Source organism: Orycteropus afer, unplaced genomic scaffold, assembly GCF_000298275.1.
Source record: "Orycteropus afer afer isolate SDZICR_OR568_19922 unplaced genomic scaffold, OryAfe1.0 scaffold01073, whole genome shotgun sequence".
Lineage (NCBI taxonomy): Eukaryota > Metazoa > Chordata > Mammalia > Tubulidentata > Orycteropodidae > Orycteropus > Orycteropus afer.
In genome coordinates this window covers 83,100-89,023 of record NW_006922660.1, presented here as the reverse complement: position 1 = coordinate 89,023, position 5,924 = coordinate 83,100, and the positions used below count along the sequence as shown (strand labels likewise).

General features: G+C 39.0%; 1 protein-coding gene and 1 non-coding gene across 2 annotated transcripts in view; one reads left to right on the top strand and one right to left on the bottom strand.

The window, feature by feature from the left end:
• The window catches only part of CTPS2 (CTP synthase 2), a 127,165-nt gene that overhangs the window by 97,279 nt on the left and 23,962 nt on the right, over positions 1-5,924 (top strand). The gene's annotated exons all lie outside the window — the stretch shown is intronic.
• LOC122152004 lies at positions 5,633-5,740 on the bottom strand. Its single transcript, XR_006164368.1, has one exon. It is a non-coding gene; the product is annotated as a U6 spliceosomal RNA (small nuclear RNA).

Below are 5,924 nucleotides of genomic sequence, written 5' to 3'. Positions count from 1 at the left end.
CACTATGCTACCAGAGCTCCCTCTCTAAGTGTAGATGACTTATATTCTACTTTTTTCAAGTTGGCGACATTCCTGGGAGAAGGTGGCATTGCCCTCACCAAGCTTTCACACCTGAGAGATAATTCAAGGAGGCTTCTTTCTAGATGTGATATAGAGGATTTCTACCCTGGATATTTCTGGAATCAATGCTGTCTATAGAACTTGCTGTAATGATGGAAGTATTCTATACTGTTTGGCATGGTAGCCTTTAGTCATAAATGACCACTGAGTACTTGAGATGTACTTAACTTTTGGAAAATACTGTTTGATTGTGTTTTCAATGAAGATTTACATAGCAGTTTAAGTTCCCGTTCAACAAGTTCTACACAAGTAGTTCAGTGACATTGTTCGCTGTCTTCGTTCTCTAGTGCTGCTGTAACAGAAATACCACAAGTGGGTGGCTTTACAAAACAGAAGTTTATTTTCTCACAGTTTAGGAGGCTAGAAGTCCAAATTCAGGGTGTTGGCTGTAGGGGAAGGCTTTCCATATTGGCTCTGGAGGAAGGTCCTTATCTCTTCAGGTTCTGCTTCCTGGTTCCTTGGAGATCTCCTTGTGTCTTGGCATCTAGCTTAACCCCATCTCTCCTCACTCCTTTGCTTGTTTAATCTTTTTTTTAATGTCTAAACAATGACTGACTCAAGTCACACCCTACTCTAATTCTGTCTCATTAACATAATAAAGACAACCCATTCCCAAATGGGATTATAACCACAGGTATAGAGGTTAAATACATATTTTGGGGGACACAATTCAATCCATAACAGTTGCATTCTTCACAGTGCATGAACACTCTCATTCTTTCTGTTCTGGTTGTTCCATTTCCATTAATCTAGTTTCCCTGGCCCCTTATATTCACACCTTGTTTTAAAGTAATTGTTGACTGTTTGATCTCATATAGGTGATTTTTTGAAAGAAGCACAGTACTTACAGGTGATATTCTTTATTTTAGGAGCCAATCTGTTATTTAGGTACAAGGTGAACTCAGAGGTTAGTTTCAGTTCAAAGTTTGAAGAATATCTCAGGGCAATAGTCTCGGGGAGCACTCCAGTCTCAAAGAGTCCGTTAAATCTATTTTTTAAGAAAATTAATTTAAATTAACTTAAATAGCCACGTGTGGCTAGTGGCTACCATTTTGTAAAGTACAGCTTTAAATCATAGCCTTAGAAGAGTAGACATTTCCACTTAATCATCATGTCTTATTACTATAACAGTATCTTTGTGTCTCCAGTGTCAAGTGAGGGGGACTTGTGATTTTTAATTCCATACTAGATCTTTAGCTCATTTGATAAAGCATCTCATGAAAAGCTTTAAAGTTATCTTTACTTTTTCATGTAAAACTTACTGTATCTTAATCACCGTCAGTTTGATGTTATACAAACCAAACCAAACTCATTGCCATTGAGTTGATTCTGACTCATAGCAGGGGTTCTGAGGTAGTAAATCTCTACAGAAGTAGATTGCCCCATCTTCCTTCCAAGGAGTGGCTGGTGGGTTTGAACTGCCAACCTCTGGTTAGCAGTCAAGTGCCTTAGGCACTATGCCACCAGAGCTCCTTCAGCTTGATGCATATAGCAATTAAAATGACTTTTCAAAGGAGGGAATATGACACACTACCCATGCTATAGCATGGCAGTATAGCAATTATTGAAGTTGCCCAAACTATGTGCTTTCTCATCTGAAAATAAATGTTGTCAGGGGCCATCGGGGCAGTTCTGACTCTTAACAGAGCAAAACACTGCTCCATCCAGTGCCATCTTCATAAGCATGGCTACATTGGAGTCCATGGTTGCAGCCACTGTGTCAATCCATCTCATTGAGAGTCTTCCTCTTTTTCATTGACCCTCTACTTGACCAGGCAAGATATTCTTCTCCAGGAACTGATCCCTCCTGATAACATGTATAAAGTATATATGACGAAGTCTCACCATCCTTCCTTCTAAGGAGCACTCTGGCTATACTTCTTCCAAGACATACTTGTTCATTCTTCTAGCGCAGTCCATGGTATATCCAATATTCTTCACCAACACCACAATTCAAATACATTAATTCTTCTTTGGTCTTCTTTATTCATTGTCCAGGTTTTGCATACATATTAGGCGATTGAAAATACTATGGCTTGGGTCAGGCCAACATTAGTCCACAAAGTGCCATCTTTGATTTTTTAACACTTTAAAGAGGTCTCTTGCAGCAGCTTTGCTCAATGCAGTATATCACTTGATTTCTTGACCACTGCTTTCATGGGTGTTGATCGTGGATCCAAGTACAATGAAATCCTTGACAACTTCAGTCTTTTCTCTGTTTATCGTGGTATTGCTTATTGGTCTAGTTGTGAGGTTTTTTTGTTATCTTTATGTTGAGGTGTAATCCATACCAAAGGCTGTATGTAGTCTTTGATATTCATCAGTAAGTGCTTCAAGTCATCTTCACTTTCAGCAAGCAAGGTTGTGTCATCTGCATATCATAGGTTTTTAATGAGTCTTCCTTCAATTCTGATGTCATGTTCTTCTTCATATAGTTCAGCTTCTCAGATTATTTGCTCAGCATACAGATTGAATAAGTATGGGGAAAGTTACAACCTTGACACACTTCTTTCCTGATTTGAAACCTTTCAGTATCCCCTTGTTCTATTCCAATGACTGCCTCTTGGTCTATGTACGGGTTCCTCATGAGCACAGTTAAGTGTTCTGGAATTCCCATTCTTCTCAATGTTATCCATCATTTTCTATGATCCACACAGTTGAATGCCTTTGTATAGTCAATGAAACACAGGTCAACATCTTTCTGGTATTCTCTGCTTCCAGCTGAGATCCATTTGATGTCAGCAATGATATCCTTGGTTCCATATCAGTCTTGCTGGAATTTCTGGCAGTTCCCTGTGAATGTACTTACTGCTGTAACCTGCAACTTTTTTTTTTTTTTTTTACCTTTTTTATTGTGCTTTAAGTGAAAGTTTGAAGGAGCTCTGGTGGTGTACTGGTTGAGGCATTTGAACCCACCAGCTGCTCTGTGGAAGAAAGATGAGTCAGTCTGCTTCCATAAAGATTTACAGCCTTGAAAACCTAATGGGAGTCGCTGTGAGTCAGAATTGACTTGGTGGCAGTGAGTTTGGTTTTGGTGAGATGAAAGTTTACAGAGCAAATTAGTTTCCCATTCAATAATTTGTACATAAAATGTCCCACGACATTAGTTGCATTCCCCACAATGTGTCAGCACTCTCCTCCTTTCCACCCTGAGTTCTCCATTTTCTGTCTTCTGGATTTTCTACCCCTTCCTGCTATCTCATCTTTGGTTTTGAGTAAATATCATCCTTTTGATCTCATGACTGTTCCAAGGAAAATGCTCCTCTCAGGTGTTATTGTATATTTTATGGGCCTGTCTAAATAGTAGACATAAAATAAATACTAAACCAAACGAAACTCACTGCTGGCGAGTCAGATCTGACTCATAGCGACCCCTCCTTGGGTTTCCAAGGCAGTATCTCTATGGAAGTAGATTGCCCAATCTTCCTTCTGAGGAGTGGCTGGTGGGTTTGAACCACCAGCCTTCTGATTAGCAGTCAGATGCCTTAGGCACTATGCCACTAGAGCTCCTAAAATAAATAATAACCCATAAAATAAACAATAACGTCCAAGAGGAACATGTTCCTTGGAACACTTATGGGAGCTTTGGTAGTGTAGTGGTCAAGGCATTTGGCTTGTAACCAGAAAAGTTGGTGGTAGAAAGATGAGGTGGACTGCTTCTGTAAAGATTTACAGCCTTGGAAACCCAATGGTAGTCTCTATGAGTCAGAATCAACTTGATGACAGTGAGTTTTGAGTGAGTCTATTCTTTGGCTGAAAGGTGGTCTTTGGGAATGGCTTCAGTTCCAGGTAAGAAGGGTGTCTTAGGGTCATAGCTTCAAGGATTCCTCCAGTCTCTGTCAGACCAGTAAGTGTGGTCCTTTTTGGGACTTTGATTTTTTGTTCTGTGTTTTTCTCCTGCTCTGTCTGGGACCCTCTGTTGTGATCCCAGTCAGAGCAGTTGATCATGGTAGCTGAGCACCATCTAGTTCTTCTGACCTTGGGGTTTTGTAGGCTATGGTTCATATGATTCATTAGTTCTTTGTACTAATTGCTCCCTTTAGTCTTTGGTTTTCTTCATTTTCCTTTGCTTTGGATGAGAAAAGTTGTGTCTTAGATGGCTGTTTGCATGCTTTTAAGACCCTAGATGCTATTCACCAAAGTAGGATGCAGAACATTGTCTTTATGAACTATGCTTTGCCCATCAACATAGATGTCTCCTGAATCTATGGTCCTTCACCTTTGAGCCTAGGAACTTCTTCTTGCAACGTATTTGTTTATGTCTAAGAAATTTCCATAACTGTGCCCCTTGTATTGCTCTATCGTCTATATCAATATACATGCAATCCCTACAATTATGTATGTAGAAATATCCACAACCAAACCTGTATCTGCAGATGGCTTTGTTCCCTTACACCCACACCTCTTTGTACCCTCCCATACCTCTTTAGCACACCTATCTACCCATGTATCCATTCATAAATTATTGTTTGTTAATACTATTGTTGCAGGATTATCTATGGTATGGTCATTACCGTAGTTGCCCTTTTTCTCTTGCGTTTCTCTCAGTGTCTTCCTTTGCCTTGGTCATGTTGTGCTGACTTCTCCTACATTGTGTATTGTCTTCCTTCACTGTTAACACATGTCTTCTATCTAGCTAGTAATTTTCTCTCCCTCCACCTCCCAACCCTGGTAACCATGAAGTAGTTGTTTTTTTTTTTTTTTCCTGGTGTGTAAACCTTTTCTTGTATTTTCAAAATTTTTCATAATGATGGTCTCATACAATATTTGTCCTTTTGTGATTGATTTATTTCACTGAGCATAATGTCCTCCGAATTCATCCATGTTGTGAGATGTTTCACGGATTTGTTGTTATTCCTTATTGTTGAATAGTATCCTATTGTGAATGGATTTATGTCTGAATTCTCAGTTCTGTTTCATTGGTCTACATATCTGTCATTGTACCAGTACTAGTCTGTTTTGACAACTGGGGCTGTATACAGTAGGTTCTGAGATCCGGTAGTGTGAGGCCTCCGACTTTGTTCTTCTTCATCAATAGTGCTGTACTTATCCCAGCCTCTTTCCTTTCCATATAAAGTTGATGATTAGTTTTTCCATTTCTTTAAAGAATGCTATTGGAATTTAGGTTGTGATTGGATTATATCTATAATAATTTTATATAGTATTGACATTTTCACAATGTTAGATCTTCTTATCCATGAGCATGGTATATTTTTACATACACATTGATCTCCTTTGGTTTCTTGTAGTAATATTTTGTAGTTTTCTTAGTATACGTCTTTTACATCCCTGGTTAGATTTATTCCTAAGTATTTTATCTTTTGGGGGGTGTTACTGTAAATGGTATTGTTTCTTTAATTTCCTTTTCTAAGTTTTCTTTGTTAGCATGGAGGAATCCAACTGATTTTTTGTATGTTGAACTTATATTCTGCTACTTTGCTGCTGAATCCTTCTATTAATGTCAGTAGCTTTCTTGTGGAATCTTTGGGATTTTCTGTATATAGGATCATATGAAAATATAGAACACTTCACAAATTTGTGTGTCATCATTGCACAGGGGCTATGCTCATCTTCTCTGTGTCATTCCAGTTTTAGTGTATGTTTGCCAAAGTGGGCATTCCTTGGTGCCGCCCTCTGAATTTCTGTTGTGTTGGTTATCCTAGGGGATCTTTCCCTTGGGAAGGGAGAGATTACTTTGTAGGAAATGGCTTGAAGTCATCTAAGAAAAAGCATGACAAGGAATAGCCTGAAGTCTGAGGGATGCTGTGGAAGCTGAGCCAACATCAGCCTGCCAGGGCCTTCAA